The 23,130-nt window shown below is 39.6% G+C and overlaps 1 protein-coding gene across 1 annotated transcript in view; it reads left to right on the top strand.

Moving 5' to 3' along the window:
* LOC26526255 (unconventional myosin-VIIa) overlaps window positions 1-23,130 on the top strand; it is a 713,556-nt gene that overhangs the window by 371,201 nt on the left and 319,225 nt on the right. The window lies entirely within an intron of this gene.

The following is a 23,130-nucleotide window of genomic DNA, read 5'->3' as shown; positions in this document are numbered from 1 at the left end:
TTCTGGCGAAAAACAAACAAGACCAAATGCTGGAAAATGGTAGTCCTGATGCATCGACAAACTACTCGCTATGGAAACTCACGAATAGCCTTAAAGAACAAGTTATTTCAAAGGCTCCTATCAGAAATTCAGCTGGTGGTTGGTGCAGCTGCAGTCAGGAGAAGGCCGATATCTTTGCAATCAGCTTAGAGGACAGATTTAAGCCGTTGAATCTTACTCCGGCAGAAAACCAAAACTTTGGAAGAGGCAGTAACGCAGATCAAAAAGCTCAAACCTAAGAAATAGCCTGGTGAGGTCTTCCAATCAAAGCTGTACTTTTCGTAGTCCTATTGCTTAACAGCGCCCTGAGGCTGGGACACTTTCCATGTAAGGGGAAATCGGCAATCATAACGATATTTCCGAAGCCTGGAAAGCAACCCACTAAAGTAGATGCATAAAGGCCCATTAGCCATTAGTCATGGCACTCCAGAACATCTACACCGAGTGACAAACTTTGCTTTGGAGGCATCGTTGTATACAACCGATGTATTCATGGATATACAAGAAGTCCTTGATAGAGTATGGCGTGATGGTCTTCTAAGTAAGTTTAAGACGCTTTTGACACCACAGCTATTTCTTCTTATGAAAAGCTTTCTATCGGACAGGCAGTTGTGGTTGTGGTGTGGTTGTCGATGGCGGCAAATCGTCTACGCGTACAGTCTCAGCAGGTGTACCCCAAGGTAGTGTTCTAGGCTCGACTCTTTATTCGCTGTATACTTCTGTCATGCAGGAATCCTGGTGCTGTAATGATTGCTGCCTTGCGGATGACACTGCGGTAATGGTCAAGAGCGCAAACATGAGTGTTGCAACCAGGGGCTTACAGGAATATGTGACGGTATTCGAGAAGTGGGCAACGGAATGGAATACCGGCATTTATTGCAGCAAATGTGCTTGCGTTACATTCTGTAAAAGGCCTTTGAACTACTAAGGAATTTCCATGCTATATACACGTATAAGATATATGAGGCGACTCGGTTACTTTTATATATAATACTTTTATACATATATGATATATGAGGCATCACAACTTTTTGCAACGATCACTCAAACGCCTACAAACCGACTAAAAATCTTACGCCCACACTTTAAAAAAAAATTTTACTTATTTTAATTGTATTATTTTTTCCCCACTTTTTACCGATATTTCCGAATTTTTTGAAATTTCTCGTTTGCACTTCCTCTAGCTGAGTAACGGGTATCTGATAGTCGGGGAACTCACCTACAGCATGCACCCTTTTTTTTTTCTTAAATCGGCTTTTATTTAAACAAAATGTATAGTATATACACATATGTATATATATGTATAGTATATACACATATGTATATATATGTATAGTATATACACATAAGTATATATATGTATAGTATATACACATATGTATATATATGTATATTTATACAGTATATACACATTTTGGGGTGGCGGGTGAGTGAGGGGTGAGCGGAGGGGTTGGTCTGCTCTTTGACCTTTGACACTTATATTTTGTAGCCCAAGATTGTTGGTGCTAATTTCCCTGGGATTCTATGCTGCCAAGGACACGATCGTTTGTCGATTTGCGTAGAGCTTTTGACAGGTACCGAAAGCATGCGCCGAGCAGCGTTACCTATGGTTGGGGACGCAGGGGTCGCAAGTGCAGCTCTACCAGATTTTCGGAGAATCGTACCAGCAGTGCTTTTACAGTTGGCTGCGAGATCAGCTGGCGTGACAAAGCAACTCGGTGTGGCGGCAGCCACATTCGGTTTGCATAAAAAGAAAGGGAACAAAAGATAAAAACAGAAGAGAAACCTCTATGCAAAATTCTCTCATCCGTGACCTATACCATGGATAAAAAATTCTTAGTCACCACATTGGACAGAAATTATAGCTTAGGTAGTCGTTCCATATCTACTAAAACTACTATTTAATTTAAATTTGTCTTAAGTTGCTCCACTTTAAATTTAACTCATAATTTTTCGGAGAATCGTCCCAAGGCCGCCCTTAGACGGGCTACCTTATAAAGGTAATACATAACTGACGAAAACTTTGTTCTACGTTTGTTTTGTGTTTTGCTTGGTTTTGTTTGGTTTTTGGCAGGCTTTTTACAATTTACATTTTAAAATTTTTAAATTTTTACAAAATTGATTTTTGTTACTTAATTATTTTGGCCAAACTGCTCACTTTTTTAACTTAAACAACTGCAGCAGTTGTCGAAAGATCTGCCATCTATTGCAAACGCAAAAAAATAGTTTTTGAACTTCGCCGAATATTAAAAAAATAATAAGACAAAAAGCAATAAGAGGACAGCGTATATCGATGTTTTATTATTATTATTATTAAATTATTATTGATTATTTGATCGGAAATGTCACCACACCTTCGCCCTATCCTTTGCCATACTAGGATGACACCATCGTGAGAAGAGAAATGGAAACCTGGAAAAAATGTATTATACATTGTTTGGCATTGTTTGGCTCACCATATCGTTGCTGGACGAACCTACGGCTTCGCTGAACGGGCCCTCGCCCAATGTTATTAGACGTCGACTCAGCCCCCGCGACCCCTCGCCGTACTAGTGCTCCCTATGGGCAAGACGGCTTGAGTGTTTATATACTCAGCTCCTCATGAGCAATTCATTCCGACAGTATAGGAATTCGAAACCGTACGCTAGCGACTCAGAGACCGAAGGCGACGATTCTACTGAAAACTCTGTATGTAAAAGTATCCCAGCTAACGCATTTATTTCATATAAAATGTCTCTCGAAGCAGAACAGATTGAAGCTCTCATGAGGGAGAACAAGCCTTACAAAGTCAACGCAGGGAGGCTGACTTGCGTAAAACAATTGAGGAACTTGCCGGCCAGGTCGCGGCTATACAGACTGCCCCTGTGCGGATTGAAACTCCCCCGATTAAAGTGTACAAACCAGTAGATATCACCGGGCGGGTCCGTTGTGAGGAAACATTGGATGCCGTTAAATGTCTTCCAGACTTTATGGGGACACAGGAGACATACGTCTCCTGGCGGCGAATGCCGCCTAACATATGTTCAGAAAATATGAGGATAGTTCGCGACACTATCAGGCTGTAGTTATCTTCAGGAGCAAAGTTAAAGGCCCTGCTGATGCAGATCTGTCGTCCTTTGTGACCATACTGAATTTCGATGCGATCATAAGTCGACTCGATTTTACATACAGCGGAGCCCGATACACGTTATCGAGCAAGAGCTAGGCACCCTCAGACAGGGAAGCCTGTCACTCCTTCAGTATTATGACGAGGTAGAGAAAAAACTCACCTTGCTCACCAACAAGGCAACCATGTCCTACGAAGCGTCGGCAGCAGCGGTTCTATGTGAGAAGTTCCGGGATGACGCTTTGAGAGTTTTCGTCTCGGGACTTAGGCGCAACCTCACGGATGTGCTATTTGCGGTAAAACCGAAAGACATGCCGTCAGCACTCGCCTTGGCTCAAGAAGTGGTGTCCAACTACGAGCGGTACACCTTCGCAACTTTGTTTGCACAAAGCCAAGAGAATAGGGACCGTAGGCAGTATCCCAAAGTGCAGGAGCGCCAGCAGGTCCCCCACAAACCGGCTCGCAGAGAAGTGCCGGGAAGAACCCGCACTTTACTAAGCGGCATAGAGCACAGGTGCACTCCGCTCCACGTAGCGACCGAATGGCTCGAGGGATCACGCCGGAACCCATGGATGTTGACCCCTCATTGTCCAGGATGCAGCCATCTCACGCCCCAGCTTACCCGAAATCGAAGCCGGCCACGTCTGGCTGCTCGCTCCCGCCTAAAAGGCAAAGGGTCAATCATGTGGCCCAGGCCTCGGATGATTCGGACTTATGCTTATGCCACCGCAGCCTCCAGTGCAGCGGTTAAAGTCGACGATGATGCCATCCTAGAGTATGACTCGGATGCCATTAATTTTTTAGGGGAAAGTCCCTGCTACCCGTCATCAGACGAAGAGTAGCGGGGATCGACATGAAACTGCTGGTTGACACGGGCGCGTCAAAAAATTTCATACGACCATTTAAGGGGTTGAAAGGCGTCCGCCCGGTGGAGTCCCCATTTGCAATCCATTCGATTCATGGTGTGACTACAATCACGAAAAAATGTTTTGTGTCTATTTTTAACCTTAAAGCTACCTTTTTCTTACTACCAAATTTGACCTCCTTCGACGCGATCGTTGGCCTAGACCTGTTAAAACAGGCCGGCGCGTCGCTTTGCCTAGCTTCCGGCCAGCTCAAATGGGGCTCCGAAGCAGAGCAAATTGACTGTCACACTTGCCCCCATGTCAATTTTACCAACGTAGATTGCTTAGACGCACCGCCCTTAATCAAAGGTGCATTTTTTAAAATGCTCGGGAATAGGAAAAACGCTTTTGCTGATCCTAATGAGGCTCTTCCTTACAATACGTCGGTGGTAGCAACCATCCGGACGATTGACGAGGAGCCCATTTATGCCAAGTTATACCCATATCCCATGGGAGCAGCTGACTTTGTCAACGGCGAAATTCAGGAACTGCTGAATAATGGCATAATCCAAAAGTCGAAGTCCCCCTACAATAACCCAATATGGGTCGTAGACAAAAAGGGCACCGACGAGGCGGGCAACAAAAAAATGCGTTTGGTACTGGACTTCCGCAAACTGAACGAAAGGACAGTACCAGACAGTACTGTCGGCAAGGCCAGGTACTTCACGACACTCGATCTGAAGTCTGGCTATCACCAAATCACGCTCGGCGAACGCGACCGTGAGAAAACATCATTCTTAGTGAACGGAGGGAAGTATGAGTTCCGAAGATTACCATTCGGACTCAGAAATGCTGCAAGCATCTTCCAGAGGACAATTGACGATATTTTGCGAGAGCAGATTGGCAAGTTCTGCTACGTTTACGTTGATGATGTCATCATCTTCTCAGAAGATGAAAATGCCCATGTCAAGCACGTAGATTGGGTTCTGAAGGGCCTGTACGATGCTAACATGAGAGTATCTGCGGAAAAGTCACGCTTCTTTAAGAAAAGCGTGAGCTTCATCGTCACCAACAATGGCGCGGCGACTGATTCAGAAAAGGTTAAGGCCATAAAGGAATTTCCAGAACCCAAAAATGTATTTGAGGTGAGGTCATTCTTGGGCTTAGCCAGCTATTATCGATGCTTCATCAAAGATTTCGCATCAATAGCAAGGCCCATTTCAGACATACTGAAGGGCGAGAACGGGAGTGTTAGCCGACACAGGTCCAGGGGTATCAAAGTATAATTTTCCGAAGCGCAGCAACGTGCCTTCGAGAAACTTCGCAACATTCTGGCGTCTGAGGACGTCATCCTTAGATACCCTGATTACAAAAAAGCGTTTGATCTAACGACAGACGCTTCGGCCTACGGCATTGGCGCAGTGCTGTCCCAAGAGGGACGCCCCATTACAATGATCTCTAGGACATTGTGTGACAGACAGGTTAACTACGCTACCAATGAAAGGGAGCTATTAGCCATAGTCTGGGCGCTAGCCAAATTGCGACACTACCTGTATGCGGTCAAAGAAATAAACATCTTTACCGACCACCAACCTTTGACGTTTGCGGTATCGGAATCGAATCCGAACGCCAAGATCAAGAGGTGGAAAGCACGCATCGATGAGTCCGGCGCACGAATATTTTACAAGCCCGGAAAAAATAACGTCGTTGCAGATGCACTTTCCAGGGAACAACTCAACGTTGTTGATGGCCAAGAACCACAGTCGTGTGCGGCCACAATCCACAGCGAACTTTCGCTCACATACACTATCGAGTCAACGGACAACCCCGTGAATTGCTTTCAGAACCAGATAATATTAGAAGAGGCGCGCTCCCCTTGGAAACGCACTTTTATATTATTTGGGAATAAGAGGCGTCACTCGATCAATTTCTCGTGCAAACAAACTTTGCTAGAGGAACTTGCTCCACACGCTGTCGCTAATCCAGAATGATGTGGTGCGACAATTTCCAGACACGAAATTCTAGCATTGCAAAGATAGGGTCACCGACATCTTCGCGGTCCAGGAGAGAAAAGAAATCCTCACCGTCGAGCACAACAGAGCTCACAAATCGGCCCAAGAAAATGTGAAGCAGGTACTCTCCGAGTACTACTTCCCGAAAATGACCAAATTGGCGAGCGAAATAGCAGCCAATTGCAAAACTTGCTCCAAAGCGAAGTACGACAGGCATCCAAAGAAACAGGAGCTCGGAGAAACTCCAGTCCCGGGCCATGTAGGAGAAATTTTACACATCGATATTTTCTCCACGGATAAGAAATACTTTCTCACCTGCGTGGACAAGTTTTCGAAATTCGCCATGGTTCAGCCGATTCCATCTAGAACCATAGAGGATCTAAAACCGCCCCTGCTACAGTTAATGAATGTTTTCCCTAAAGCCAAAGCCATCTACTGCGACAATGAACCATCATTGAAATCGCAAACAATAGTGGCTATGCTGGAAAACCATTTCGGCGTCAGCATCTCGAATGCACCGGCCCTACATAACGTCTCAAGCGGTGCGTGGAGGTGGAGCGATTCCACAGCACGTTAATCGAGCTCGCTAGATGCCTAAAAATTGACAAAGGCTAAGTGACACGGTGGAATTGATCTTGCTGGCCACAGCCAGATATAACAAGTCCATCCACTCTGTCATCAACAAGAAACCGGCTGAGGTCATGCGGGCAGTTCCGGACGATCCACAAAGTGATGTCCACGAAAAAATCAAAAACGCCCAAAATTTTACAAGAAACCGAGAAAACGCTTCTCGGCGGAACAGAGTGTTTCAGGTCGGTGACAAAGTCCTAGTAAAGTCAAACAGACGACTAGGCAAAAAACTCACTCCTTTATGTAAGGAGAAGACCATCGAGGCAGACTTGGGGACCACAGTCCTAATTAAAGGGAGGGTGGTCCACAAGGACAACCTCAGGTAACCCGAGTAGAGCCTAGTTGCAGTTCCCTCGGAGGCTTGTTTTCATTCTTTCCATTTGTAGCCACTTGGCATAAGTTTTCAGTTACATTTTTATTATTTATAGCCAATTGGCATAAGTTTTTTACATTTTTCATTACCCTTAGCCACTTGGCATAGTTTTCCCTACTTATAGCCGCTCGGCATTAATTTTTTATATCCATTGGTTGTGGGCAACTCTAAGTCGAACATGTATTAATCAACCACAAATTTTACAGGTCGCTTCCAATGCTTTTACTCTGTCTTCTGGCAGTGACATCGGCCTATATTAGTGATTATTCCCAAGCAAATTATATTCCCGTCATCGACGGTCAAGTCTTGGTCTGGGAGGAATATGCCTACGTTAGACACTCAGCTAATCTCTCTGAGTATAGGCGAGTAGTTGATGAAACTGAAAGCATGCTCGATATGTTCCCCCAGTCCCACATGAGAAAGCTTCTGAGCAATGATATCGCTCATCTCCGTGATACGCTTAGCTCTTTGAGCGTCCATCACAGAGTTGCCAGGAGCTTAGACTTCTTGGGAACTGCGTTAAAGGTTGTCGCTGGGACACCTGACGCCGAAGATTTGGAAAAGATAAAGTTCACAGAAGCACGACTAGTTGATGCGCATAATAGTCAGATCGAAATTAATACTAGAACACAAGTTCGCATTAACGAACTCACAACCACCGTCAATCAAATTTTGAAATTTTCTAAAAATGCGCAAGTTGATGCAGGCCACCTATTCGAGATGTTATTAACTCGTAATAGGATTATTGTTATGGAACTACAGAATTTGTTGCTAACTATCGCACTCGCCAAAATTAACGTAGTCTGTCCAAGCATCTTGGATTATGCAGATCTGGAGCAAGTTTGGGTTGAGGAGCCCACCGACACCCCCATAAGGGAAATTTTGTCCGTTGCGTCTGTTAAAGTTTTACAATATCCTAACATATTGCATTTCATAATTAAGTTCCCCAAGATTAAAATGGCCTGCAACAAAATCACTATCCTCCCGGAGGCACACCACGATACGGTGTTAAGGTTAGAGGATAATGTGGTGGGGGAGTGTAACGGAAAAATCCGCACCGTTAAGAACTGCTCCATGTCACCCGGGGCACCGTTTTGTCAGTTATCTTCGGTGAGCTCGTGCGCCCAAGAACTCCACACTGGAGTAGTGGCCCATTGCGATACACAGCAGAGCAATCTTCATCCGATCACCTATGTCGACGAAGGAATTATCGTAATCAACGATAGACCAGCACTCGTGCGCGTGGATGATGGAACGACCATCCACATTAGAGGAACGCACCTGATAACATTTACTGAGAATGCTATGGTCAATGAGACCGTATTTGTAAATCATGACATGGTTCAGAAAAGGGCACCAGGAGTAGCTAACTCCGCTGTCCTTAACATCTCTATGAAACACGAGATCCTGAGTCTCCCATATCTTCACCGCTTAAGTGAACGAAATTTGGAGCAAATCAGAAAATTCGAGGAAGACGTCGACGGATACCGACTGAGCCAGATAGCGCTAATTGCAGGAGCAATTTTCTCGGCCTAACCTATCAGCGAGCCACAAGGGCCAAAAGATCCGCGGCCCAACTGAAGGAAGTCCTCACCCAAATAGGGTCGGCCTAGGGGGGGCTTAATCTTGAGGGGGGAGTAGTTAACTAAGTTAACCGGACTTATTGTCCGTACTCCAGCACCGGTCAAATTGCTGATCAAGCATTTGGCCGGAAGCTCTCACATAGCCGGCAGAAGCTCTGCACATTGTCAGAGGCCGCTATGAAGTCTTTCCTTTGTTAGCTCTTAAGCAGTTCGTTTTGAATATCAATAAAGAGCACAAGCTCGAAAACTTACCCCGGCCTCTGTCGTTATTTTTTTATAACTCACCCCAACTATCTGAGTTTCTAGGCCAGCAGTTAAAGGAAGACAGTCATCTTCCCAACCTAATCGACATAACTCTTCAAGAGAAGACACCACCCCCCGTTACCATACGAGGGGCTGCGGATTATCCACGGCCAACCGGCTAAACATCAGCGACTGCGGCGAGGGATCCCCCCGGCAGCCACCACTTATAATAAACACATTCATAATTACCCAATATGATTAAGATTATGATACCAAGCAATTGTCAACCAACATAGCCATAGGGCCTACAGGCATCGCTATAATAATTAAGTTAGGCTAGTTTTGTAAACTACTCTATCTATTACAATAAATAAATAAATATTACATAATATTGTAACAACTTCCGAGGTTCTCCTATATACATATATCGAAGAATCGGAGAAGAGGTGCTCACACTGCGTTACCTGGATTCTTCTATGGCAGTTGAGCTTTCAAACAACCACCACCTAAAAATACGGAACTCCGTTATTAAAAAATGAATTAAAAGTATTAATCGATTGTAAACGATTTTGCTTGTTTCTTTACCAATAATGAAAAATATGTTAAATAATTGTGTGCCAACGACAGGTGACCATAGAGATGATACTTGCGCTGGTGAAAGTTTTTGTACTTTGTTTTAAATCGGGAAGAGACACTGCGGGAGACCTCTTGAGTCCTGGAACCCACCGAGGTATCTGAAATAAGGATGATTATCCTCCTTCTGAGCTAGCTACGGACGATAAAATGCTTCCCAAGCCTTCAGAGTCCATCTTCAGCCAGCTGTTTCTTAATGCCCTGCAGTCTCGAGAATATTAAGTTCCGGAATATATTCCCAATCGTGGCCTTTTTTCCATCTTCTCTTTTTGGGGGGACACTTTTGGTCATAGTATGTTTCTTGAGGCCCTGCAGCCTCGTCAATATTACCTTCCGATATACATACCCAATCGTGGTCTCTTTTCCATCTCATGTCTGGCATGACACTTTTGACCATTGCATGTTTCTGAACGCCCTGCAGCCCGAGAATATTAGCTTCCTGAATACATAGCCAATCATAGCATTCCCTTTTGCTTGCTTAAATCGCCTTCCGGAAGTTTGGGCGGACCTGCTTTATTTATCTAATTTATCTTGACGAGGACTTCGTCTAAAATCTTATCTAGCTTCGAAATGTTTTTAAGTTACTGTAGTAACTTGTACTACATCAGCGGCGTAGTTCTCTGGAAGTCTGCCGGGCTGACGACATTCCATGTTTTTGTTGGAGTTAAAAGAGAACAGTTCGCATGCCTTTCCTTGCACCCATTTCAGGGTTTTGCCGAAATTTTACATATGTGGTTGCCACCAGGAGTAGCTTGTTTACGGTAGACATGTTTTTAATTTGGCCCAATATGGAGATTAGTACTCAAGCGGCCACCAACTATGTGTCAGAGGTATCGTGGATTTAGGCTGGGATTGTTTGAGATAATAGAATAAAGCCTATTATACCCAGAACAATTAGGGGCATGAATGTCTAGAGAATCTACTTGGAACAGACAAGTTTAGCCGACTAACCAGTCCCGATATTCAACTTCCCCCGATTACGACTACAAATGGACTGATCCAAGCCAAGTTTTACTGTTGGCTTGGAATGGTAAGTTAATTAACATAAGTCTACTGGAATAAAGAGGAGGTATAAGGTTTACATCCAAATTTACGCACCGTAAGGCAACGAGGTACAAGTTTTTCAAACCGATCCAATAGGATCCCAGGTAACTCTATATTGCGGACTCCAAACAGGTGATCCGTACTGAAGAGTCGGAAGGATATATCCTATATTTAAGGCTCCAGGTAGGGTGGAATAATTAGTCCGGTTTCTTTAATTACAATAACTTTCTTACTGAGTAATTACTTTGATTCTGAGTATTTTAGGTATATTCACAAAGTTGAGAGTTGAACAGGTTCGCTAGCGGAGTAGGAGTTCCGCTTGAAGTAAGCCGAAATTCTGCAGTCTTCTTGTGTCTTAAGTTGCTCAGGTTTTAATTTAACTCATAATAACTTTCGGCGAATTGTCCCCAGGCCGCCTTGAGACGGGCTACCTTATGAAGGCAATACATAACTGACGAAAACTTTGTTCTACGTTTGTTTTGGGTTTTGCGTAATTAATACTATCAACAATACAAACAAAAATTTGGTTTTTGGCAAGCTTTTTACAATTTTGCAATTTTTACAAAATTGATTTTCGTTATTTAAATACGTACATATTTTCGCCGAACTGCACTGATCAGGATCTATAGCGGAGTCGAAACGGACCAGTTCGACAGCAGTATTGACAGCAATAATGATATTTTTTACTTAAGCCACTGCAGCAGTTGTCGCAAGCTCTGGCATCTATGACAAACGCAACAAACTAATGTTTGAATTTCCTTGAATAATAAATAGCAAAAAGAGGACAGGGTAACTCATTGCTTTAGAGGAGGTCTTGGGCACTAAATGCTTAAGGATGGATGAAGGAAGTCGAAGGTTCTCAGTATTAACAGACTTCATTTATAGAAAAGGTGCTGTTCAAGTATAAAGAAATGCCGTTCGGGCTACACTCAGCATAGGCCACGATTCTACCAGGTTTTTAGACGGGAAATGTCAAAACACCTTCGCCTTCGCCTTTGCATACCAGGATGACACCATCGTGACGCACTCTAAAACAGCACAAAAAAACTTTAAAGAAGTGGAAACCTGGAAAAAATAAATTCCACAAGATCGCCCATTCCCATAATACCCTTCCATATAGGGTATGGACAGCGCGTATTTCGGCGTGCAGCTGTTGTGCTAATACGCTTTTTTTTTGGATTATTTTACAAAAGAAAAAGATGATTTGTATTTAGCAATTTCGAAGTAATTGTATTTTTAGAGTCTGCATAAAAGATTTTTTTTATCATATTTTTTTATCACACGATATTCAAGAAGGATCGCAGGTGCTGGTTCCGGCTGTATGGTCGGTAATAGGTGGCGTTCCAATTAATCTTTGAGCTACTCGCTTAAAAACCAAGTGCGGATGGTTGGATCGATCAAGAGGAAATAAAACAAAGGATAGAAAGGGAAATTTGTGGGAATATATCTTTTTTTAATACCTATTATCAATCATTGGGAGATGGCACTCTAGGGTAGCAGTTGATGCCCACCCAAACATGATCGCTGAGTTCCAAATTTAAAATGTTTTTTCAACCCAAAAATAACTATCGGACAACTAATTCATTCTCTCTCCTCATGTTCGATGCATGACTGCCAATTAGACAATTTATTAACTTTAATTTCGACAGGCGTGGCACTCAATATTTTATAAAAATTAATAATAATAAAAATAAAGCCAAAGGTAGATCTATAGGTATAAAGTGAAAGAGATATTTATAATTTTAATTTGTTTATATGTAGTTGGTAAGATTACATCATTTTTTTTTTCAAGGGTATCCCCAATTAATTATATATGTATATTGTTTAGTTTGCTGTTTGTCCCAATGTGCGGGTGAGCGGCGATCAGCTGATCGCGCTCGCTTGTTTCTGGGCAGTGCATACGGGGAAAGACGGAGAAAGGAGGAGAGGGAAAAATCAGTCTGAATTTGCGAACGCTGCTGAATGCCCGCCTTCTGTCTAACAAGCTATATATTTTTTTTACATACATACACACACGAACCATAATTTAAGGTAAATAAGTGAATAATTATAAGTCTACATATATTCGACCTGTGTTTACTCTTGCTTGCGAACCCCTCTTACAATGACCTCTTGTTAGCGATATACACCTGCAAGTGTCAAACTTTAAATTCGACAGTTTTTATGTGTGTAAATGGATTACGTTAGATTGCGGCTGCGTTAAGTTTGCAAATCGACTTGGCGAATTGCCTGAAAGGGCGACTGTGATACATAGGCGCAGCAAAAGCGGTTTTTGTGGAATTTTAATAACAAATCGACTCGGCGAATTGCCTAACGTCTTCTTACGTTACTACAAATGCGATTTGGGGTTTTGCCGGCTCTTCATCTTCGCTTACTCCCGGCTTGGCGAAACGCGGGAAAGGAAGACAGCGATAAATAGGCGCCGAAGCTGCAGGTCGTGGAACTTGCGCCCTCTTCTTTTTTGGCAGCTTTTTGTGGGTGGAATCTTGTGCGCAACCGGAGTAAGTGGATATGTTGTGAGCGGCATAAGAATTTCCCGAATTGATTACATGATTATTTGCGGTGATGAGTTGCGGTAAGTATGCATAAAATCTGATTCGGAGGCTCCGACGATTCGCAATTGAGGAAAACAAGTATTTATTTAAAGAAGCTTATAGAGCAGGTGAAAGAACTACGGAATGCGTTTAAGAAGACGGATTCCGTGATCGTCTATATAGAAGGGTTCGCTGGATCTTGATATGCCTCGAAGAATTTCCACTCGGAAATCGCTCGGAGGAGCGATGTATCGATTCCTATTGCGCTATCGCAGAAGACTCGGTGGGGGCGCCGATGCGGAAGTGCGACTGAACATGCCACAGATGTCAGTTCCCAATTTTCCAGTGAATGAGTGGACTGACCAGGCTACTATGACGCCTCATACACAACAAGAAGAATCTGTGTAATGTGCAACCGATGCACTTCCTCAAAGAGTCTGATTGATTGTGCATATGTTCTGAATTTGGTTACTTCCTACCTGCCAAGCCTTAGCTTCACGCCTCAGCATTGGGATAATATTCGAGGGCTCTCATTGGAAGATATATGATTTTAGGATTTATATGATTTGCCCGACACCAGGATCGGATTTTCCGGAGAACCCAAAACTCATAATACGCACCTCGGATGGATCCGAGGAAGGAGTGAGGAAGTCAACCCAGTTGCGCTGACAACGAGTGCTTTTGGACACTGAGGCATTGCTGAAACGTTTCTGTGAGGTTGAGTCCCTTCCAGACCGCCCTACAGCAAAAGACGAGGACCTGTGGTGGTCCTGGTCTCTGGTCAACCAAATAGCGAATCGTCTTCGATGCCATCTCAAGGACTAGCAATGGAGATCGTTAAACGATATTCTTTGGACTGGGCCGACCCTTCAAAACGACGTTTTCACGGAAGATATACAGAAAATGTATCGATGTGCACTGGGAAGACGCCCAATATCAGCAGATTGTGGTGGGCAAATAATATGAGCAAAAACTAAACAACTACAAATTTTTTTGTTTAGATATTAAAAATATAAATATATGTACTTATTCTATCATTTGTTTATTTATTTATTTATATTTTGAAAGTATATTATTATTTTTCTTCTATTCGTTAACTTATTTATTTTTTCCATATTAATTATTATTTTAATCAATTATTCTCAGATAAAGAATAAGCGCAAGACTGTGAGGGTGAGCGGGATAGTCTTATCACTCAAAAACTGTGTGCAGTAAAAAAAATTTTTTTGCTTTTCTTAAATTTCTTTTTTACTTTGGTTTAAACTTCTTTTATCTGCATACGTACAGTCCCTACTTTCCTTTTAATTTGTTACTTCACATTAGCACTTAATTTATTATAACTTCTACTTAAAATTCATTGATTTATTATACAATAAAAACAAAATAGAATGCTATAGTCAAGTTCCCCAACTATCAGATACCCGTTACTCAGGTAGTGGAAATGCTAACGAGAAATTTCAAAACTTTCTGGAATATCGGTAGAAATTGGATAAAAAATAAAAAATGAAAAAAAAAAACTTAAATTTTTTTTAAAAGTTTTGTGGGCGTTAGACTGGGCGTGCAACAAGTTTGGCAACCTATAGAAATTTACAAGATGTATGTATAAAAAGTCAGAAAAAATAACATATTTTTTCAAAAGTGTGGGCGTGACAGTTTTGGGCGGTTTGTAGGCGTTGGATTGGGCATGGCAAACATTTTTTAGTCAAATCTTTAGAAATTTACAAGATATGTATTCAAAATATATATTACATTTTTTTAAAAGTGTGGGCGTGACAGTTGTGAGCGGTTTGTGGGCAAATCGTGGCAAAAAGTTGTTTGGCAAACTTATAGAAATTTACAAAATATATAAAAAATATTACAACACTTTTCTAAAGTGTGACCGTGACAGTTTTGGGCGGTTTATGGGCGTCATAGTGGGTGTTATAGTGGGAGTGGCAACATTTGGAAACAAACTTGCGCTGCGTCTATGTCTCTGGAAGAGACATGCTTCATCTCAACATTCCAGCTTTTTTAGTTCCTGAGATCGAGGCGTTCATACGGACAGACGGACGGACAGACATATGGACGGATAGACGGACATGGCCAGATCGAGTCGGCTATTTATCTTGATCAAGAATATATATACTTTATTTGGTCGGAAAGGTTTCCTTCTGCCTGTTACATACTTTTCAACGAATCTGGTATACCCTTTTACTCTACGAGTAATGGGTAGAATTATTAAAATTACATTCTTACATCTTTTGTGAGGGTGTGAGTGTGCGCTGCTTAGGTTAATTTGTATAAGGATAAATCAAATGTTTTAAATTGAGTTTTGTTTTAAGTCGATGTTTTGCTAAACTATAACATTCTTTTACTTTATAATTCCTATCTCGTGCTTTTATACTTTTTCCTTTACATATTAATTTATATTTTTTGATTTCCCTTTTGCAATTAAATATTAGTTTGGCAAATATCTCCCTTCCGCCTGTTTGTCTTTTGAATTCCGCGGCTATGTACAAAGCGCTACAGAGCTCGTATCTGACAATACTATACATAATTTGAAAGGTCTTGACATAACCTACAAAACGACGCTATGCATGTTTGGATATTGCGTTCAACAGTTATAGACGTGTAAACATGGAGTTCACTAACTCCGAAATACGCGCTATTATAAAGTTTTCCTTCGTTAAAGGCAAATCCGCTAGAGAAACGTTCCGTGAGATTAATGGTGTTTTGGGGGATGGTACTCTATCACTTCGAACCGCGGAGGAATGGTTTCGACGATTCAGAGCCGGTGAAAACGACACCATGGATAAGCCAGCCGGCGGAAATACCGAGCAAATCATGGAATACATCGAGTTAGACCGGCATGTGGCATCTTGTGACATCGCCCAGGAGATGGGAGTTAGTCACCAAACCATTTTAAACCATCTGCAGAAGGCTGGATACAAAAAAAAACCTTGATGTTTGGGTGCCGCATGATTTGACGTAAAAAAACCTTCTAGACCGAATCAACGCCTGCGATATGCTGCTGAAACGGAACGAAGTTCGAGTCCGAGTTCTTCGCAAATAAGGAGGGGATCTTCTACGAGGGAGGTATTATGAAGTTGCCGTCTAGATGGAAACAGATTATCGAACAAAACGGCGCATATTTGAACTAAATCCGATCACTGTAACACTTTTTATAAAGCATTGAATAAAGAGCAAAAAAGCGGAAGGGAGATATTTTACAACCTATTATATATGTACCATAGTGCAACACTTTGTTACACACACACTACTCACACGCACACAGTACATATGTACCACTTGATAACACCCACCCAATCCATTTGCCCAGCAACACACTTAAACTTACAAACCCCAACACATAAGTCAGATCCCAAGCTCTTGGTGACAATAACAATTTCGGCCGCATTAACATAAACAATTGATTCATAGACATAAACATCCGCCGATGCCGAATTCGTTATTCCCACTAAGCAACCAAATAGCTTACGCGGCACAAATCCTGGTAATTTTCGATGAGCAACTCTCTTAAAGAGCACAACCCATTTGAATAAAGAAGAGAGCCTTCAAGCTCATATAAACAAAGTCGGCCAAGGGTTTGCTAAGCGTTCAACTCACACTCCAGATTTAGTTCTAATTCATCCACTATACCATTAAGACGTGAATTGACTCCGATTCAAAGTTGTATTATTATCTTGAAATAAAAACTTATATTTTTTTCAAAACTTGCAACCGCGAACCCGTCATTGGCGCAGTCGGTGGTCCTAAACTTATAGTGACCAACAAAGAACCTTCGTGTGTGATTTAACTTCAACTTTGTAGCTAATCAGTGCTACAAGAAGTAACTATCAGCCAGTCATACAGTGCTTAATAATTAAAACCGCTTCAACTTGGTAACCCACCATAATAGTGTGAAAATAGAAGTGAAAAAATTACATAAGTGCTGCAAAGACAAGACCACTAAAGGGTAATTGAAGCCCCAGGTTTTGCATATCAACCAAATACAGTGTGTAGCCCGCAAAAAAAAAAGCGTGACCGCTACGAGGAGTGGAAAATAAAATAAAATCAACAACAACAAAAACAAGAAAAACAACAATGGCACTACCACAACAACAAGTGCAACTACTCTCCGAGAATCATCTGAACCAGGCTCTTGGTCAGATTCGACAGGTACCAACATTTACCGGTACGACACTGGAACTGAGCTCGTTCATAAGAAGAATAGAGTTCATACTTCAACTATATCCATCAACTGACGTCCGCCAGTTACACGTCCTCTTCAGTGCAATCGAAATGCAAATTGGAGGCGCCAAACGAGTATCCCAGCTCAGTGCAGCTAATACATGGCCGGAATTGAAGGAAGCCCTAATCGCCGAGTTCAAGACCCACACACCATTTGAAGAGCTTTTGAGACGACTATATAACACCCAATTCAATGGATCAGTTCGTAAGTTCATAGAAGAGCTTGAAGCAAAATGCTTTGTAATAACAAATAAGCTAGCTTTAGAAAATAATGATCTACATAATCACATTTATACAAACGCAATGAACAATACAGTAAAAAGTGTAATTATTAAAAAACTCCCAGATAGACTCTACATGCAATTAGCCAGATTTTATATAACAACAGTCAGTAAATTAAAGCAAATTGTACAGCAGGAGGGTTGTTATGACAGTACATGGTCCGATCACCCAAAATCCCAAAACACTCAAAATATCCAAAATAAAAATCAGTACAGCCCAAACTATAACAACACTTCAAATAATCAAAATAGAAATCAAAATTATAGTTTGATTATAATTAATTAATTTGATTATAATCAATTAGCCAAAATAAAAATCAATATATGAACAAAAACAATAACAGCCTTGACCAGCCTTTCGAATACCTATTTCAAGAATATAAGCAAAAACTCAACCAAGCACAGACACAAAATCCTTTAAATTATTCCTCCAACTATCAACAAAATCCAGTTTCTTCATCCGCTCCGAATCCGACAACAAAAAGGCAAAGACCTATTACAAGCGGCCATTCAAAAATGGATACGTCCGAAAATTTTCATCTACATGCCTAGGACGAAGAAGAAGACACAATTCCTTCATAAATATTGTTTTAAACAATATACCGCTTCGATGTGTTATAGACACTGGGGGTACAATAAACATCATAAGAGCAAACATTTTTAATTTCCCAGTTAAAACTACTAATTTACAAATCCACACCATTAACGGTACAATAACCCTAAAGAAAATCATAATTCTAAAACCAAGTAAGCTTTGCCCTACTAAACAAGTTTTTTATATTCATAATTTTTCCGAAAATTACGATATGATATTAGGTACAGGGTTCCTAGAAGACGCCAACGCCCAAATAAACTTTGGCAAAAGAAGTGTAGATTTAAACAACAACAGTTTCTTAATGGAGTACCTACCAGAACGAGAAGGTAGCCTAGAAGACAACCCCGACTATTTGAATGTTTTACAGCCATCATTATCCACTGATGATGAAGCCACAAATTATGCAATAGGAAACGAGATAAGGGAATAAAATGAATTCAGGCTTGACCATCTAAATAAAGAAGAGTCAAGTGCTCTTACTAAAATTCTTCAAGAATTTAGGGACATACAATACAGAGAAGGTGAAAATTTGATCTTCACAAGTACTGTAAAGCATGTCATCAAAACTAAACATGAAGACCCAATCTATAGGAAACCTTATAAATACCCCCAGGCCTACGACAAGGAAGTCGAGGTACAAATCAGAGAAATGATTCAACAAGGCATTGTTCGAAAATCGAACTCACCCTACTGTTCTCCTATCTGGATAATACCGAAAATAAGTAATGCTTCTGGTAAAACAAAGTTCAGGTTAGTAATCGACTATCGCAAACTAAACGAAATTACTATTGATGATAAATACCCATTTCCTGTCATGGATGAAATACTAGATAAGCTAGGCAGGTCTCAATATTTCACTATCATAAATTTAGCAAAAGGTTTTCATCAGATCCAAATGGATGAAAGCTCGATTCAAAAAACAGCTCTTTCCACAAAAAATGGACATTACGAGTACACTCGAATGCCATTTGGACTGAAGAACGCACCTGCAACATTTCAACGTTGTATTAACAATCTATTAGAAGACCTAATTTACAAAGATTGTTTAGTTTACATGGAGGATATAATAGTTTTTTCCACTTTATTGGAAGAACACTTGTTATCTCTACGTAAAGTATTTGCTAAATTACAAGAAGCTAATATAAAGTTACAACTGCACAAATGTGAATTTATGAAAAGAGAAACAGAGTTCTTAGGACACATTGTAACTACTGAAGGCATAAAGCCCAACCCAAATAAAATAGAGGGCATTCAAAAATTCCCATTACCTAAAACTAATAAAGAAATAAAATCATTTTTAGGACTTTGCGGTTTCTACCGTAGTTTTATCCCTAACTTTGCAAAAATTGCTAAACCCATAACACAAAAACTAAAAAAAAGGTTCCATTATAAATTCTAAAGATACCGTTTATATATCAGCCTTCGAAAAATTACAATTTTTAATTATGTCCGAACCAATATTAATTTACCCAAATTTCGAAAAAATATTCTCATTAACCACAGATGCAAGCAATGCCGCTCTAGGTGCTGTATTATCGCATGATCATAAAGCTGTTTATTACGCTAGCCGTACTCTCAATGAACATGAACTTAATTATTCAGCAACAGAAAAAGAACTTTTAGCTATTGTCTGGGCCACTAAATACTTCAGGTCCTATCTTTTTGGTCGTAAATTTTAGATCCTTAGTGATCATCAACCTTTAGTTTGGCTCGATAATATCAAGGAACCAAACATGAAACTCCAAAGATGGAAAATCAAACTAAATGAGTTTGATTACCATATAAAATATGTACCAGAAAAAGAAAACCATGTCGCCGACGCACTTTCACGTGTAAAAATAGAAAACTTCTACGGAAATTGTCAGTCCGAACAACATAACTAAAGTTATGAGAGCAACCAGTATGTACCAGAAAAAGAAAACCATGTCGCCGATGCACTTTCACGTGTAAAAATAGAAAACTTCTACGGCCAATCTCCCACTTCAGCTGCTACCGTACATAGTAGCCATGAAGATAACCAAAATTAGATTTCCTTTACGGAAAGACCAATAAACTATTATAATAGACAAATAGAATTTGTGCAAGACGACAATAACAATACAGAAATAAAAAAATATTTTCATAAAACAAAACTAAAAATCCATTATAAAGAAATGACAAGCGCGTATGCAAAAGAATTAATAAAATAATATTTGTGTACAAAAAATAGCGTAATTTATTTTCATAATGAAATAGATTTCCTTACATTTCAAAACGCTTTCATAGAAATTGTCAGTCCGAACAACATAACTAAAGTTATGAGAGCAACTAGTAAATTAATAGATATTGAAACATATTCAGAATTTAAAGAAGTAATAATAAAAACCCACAGAGAACTCTTACATCCAGGTATAGAAAAACAAACCAAAATTTTTAAAGAAAAATATTACTACCCAGACTATCAAAAGTTAATACAGAACATTATCAACGAATGTGAAGTATGTAACATGTGCAAAACAGAACACAGAGACACTAAATTAAATTACGAGTTAACTCCAGAAATTTTCAATCCTAGAGAAAAATATGTTATCGATTTTTATTTAATCGATAATAAAACATTCCTGTCATGTATTGACGTTTATTCCAAATATGCCGCCTTAATTGAAGTCAGCTCTAGGGATTGGCTCGAAGCAAAAAGAGCTCTACTTAAAATTTTTAATGAAATGGGAAAACCGTCCGAAATAAAAGCCGATAAAGACTCAGAATTTATGTGTGCTGCATTACATTTATGGCTAAAGTCCGAAAATGTTCACATTAACGTCACAACAAGTAAAAATGGAATTTCTGACATTGAGAGATTTCATAAAACTGTCAACGAAAAGTTAAGTATTATAAGAACTGAGTACGACCCAGAGAATAAAATAACAAAATTTGAAACCCTACTCTATGTTTATAACCATAAAATTAAACATAATACAACAGGTAAAACACCAGCAGATATTTTTATATATGCAGGAACACCTGCACATGACACCCAGCAAGATAAAATTAATAAAATGAATAAATTAAATGAAAATAGACATAGTTATGAAGTAGACACCAGATATAGACAAGCACCATTAGTAAAATCTATGACAACAAACCCATATAAAAAGACAGGAGAAATTACACAGATTGACGAAAAACATTATGAAGAGAAAAACAGAGGCAGGAAAATAACCCACTATAAATCAAAATATAAAAAGAAAAATAAAATTAATGAAACTAAATATAACAATAATTCCAGCACAACCCAAAGCGACCAAGGCAATCCAACATAATTACACATTTTTGATGATCCTTTACTATTTTCTATTATGTTTTATCCAACATGTCCAAGGACAAAATCTTGAAGTTAACCCAATTCAAGCCAAAAATGTCTACCTTATATTTAATACTGGATCAATAAGTTAACCAATCAATTACGAGTATCACTACTTATCTGTAAATATTAAAAAAATAGAACAAACATATGATAACTTAGTAAAACAATCAGAAGAATATGAAACTTTATCCCAAGTTCAATATTTAGCAGAGAAATTAAAAAGAGAAATGAATGGCATTAGAATAGCAAAGCGCAGCAAACGCGACTTAGCTAATTTTATGAGCACAATTTATAAATACCTTTTTGGAACCTTAGATCAAGCAGATAAATAAGAGCTAGAATATAATATTCAAAATTTGTCCGAAAACAGCGTCCAAGCTAATGAACTCAACGAAGTCATAAAAACATTAAATGAAGGCATAAAATTAATAAATTTATTAAGTGCATTGCATGAAAGCGATCAAAGATTAAACATTTTATTATTTAATTTACAAAGTTTACTGAGTATGTAGAAGATATTGAACTTGGAATGCAGTTAACAAGACTTTGCGATTTTAATTCTAAATTACTAAAACATGATTATCTAACAAATATAAACTCAGAAAAACTTCTACTTGGCTGAAAACGGATACAAATGAAATTCTAATATTTTCCCATATTCCAAAAGAAATAATTAAAACCCCAATCTTTACAATAATTCCATATCCAGATAGTAATCAAAACATTTTAATAGAAAATGTACAAAATAAATTTGATGTTCAAAATAATCATACTTATTTGGCATCTTCAAAAACTTTAATAATAAACAAATGCTTAACGGGCATACTTAACCAATTTAATACAGAATGCAGATATGTAAAAACTCATTAAGAATTTGAAATCAGTTATGTCGAACCTAATATAATATTAACTTGGAACTTACCAAAAACCATACTTAACCAAAAATAAATAAATAGAGATATAATAATAGAGGGAGACAACATAATAAAAGCTTTAAGCTGTTCCATACAAATCGAAGACATCTCAATATCAAACACTATGTTAGATTACACACAAACGATTTATGTCAACAACAATATCACTAAATGAAAAGCCCTTTCTTATATACGGCCGCGTTAAGATAAACAATTGATTCATAGACATAAACATCCGCCGATGCCGAAATTCGTTATTCCCACTAAGCAACCAAATAGCTTACGCAGCACAAATCCTGGTAATTTTCGATGCGCAACTCTCTTAAAGAGCTCAACCCATTTGAATAAAGAGGAGAGCCTTTAAGTTCATATAAACAAAGTCGACCAAGGGATTGTTAAGCGTTCAACTCACACTCTAGATTCAGATCTAATTCATCCACTATACCATTAAGAAGTGAATGGTCTCCGATTCAAAGTTGTATTATTATCTTGAAATAAAAATTATATTTTTTTTTCAAAGCTTGCAACCACGAACTCGTTATTATATATAATTTTTTTATTTGCAAAACAATAGGGGGCAACCCGGAATATATATAAAAAATTTATATACACAAAAATATACGACGCCTCTTATAAAGATCAGCTCAAATAGCCCTCTTGGTCAACTTAGGACGACGGGAAAAAGTTGTTGTATTGATAATAATAATGCGGCTCAAATGAAGGAT

Source organism: Drosophila erecta, unplaced genomic scaffold (assembly GCF_003286155.1).
Source record: "Drosophila erecta strain 14021-0224.00,06,07 unplaced genomic scaffold, DereRS2 tig00000021-arrow-pilon, whole genome shotgun sequence".
Taxonomy (NCBI): Eukaryota; Metazoa; Arthropoda; class Insecta; order Diptera; family Drosophilidae; genus Drosophila; species Drosophila erecta.
Note: the sequence above shows the minus strand (reverse complement) of the source record. Positions and strands in the feature narration are given on the sequence as shown.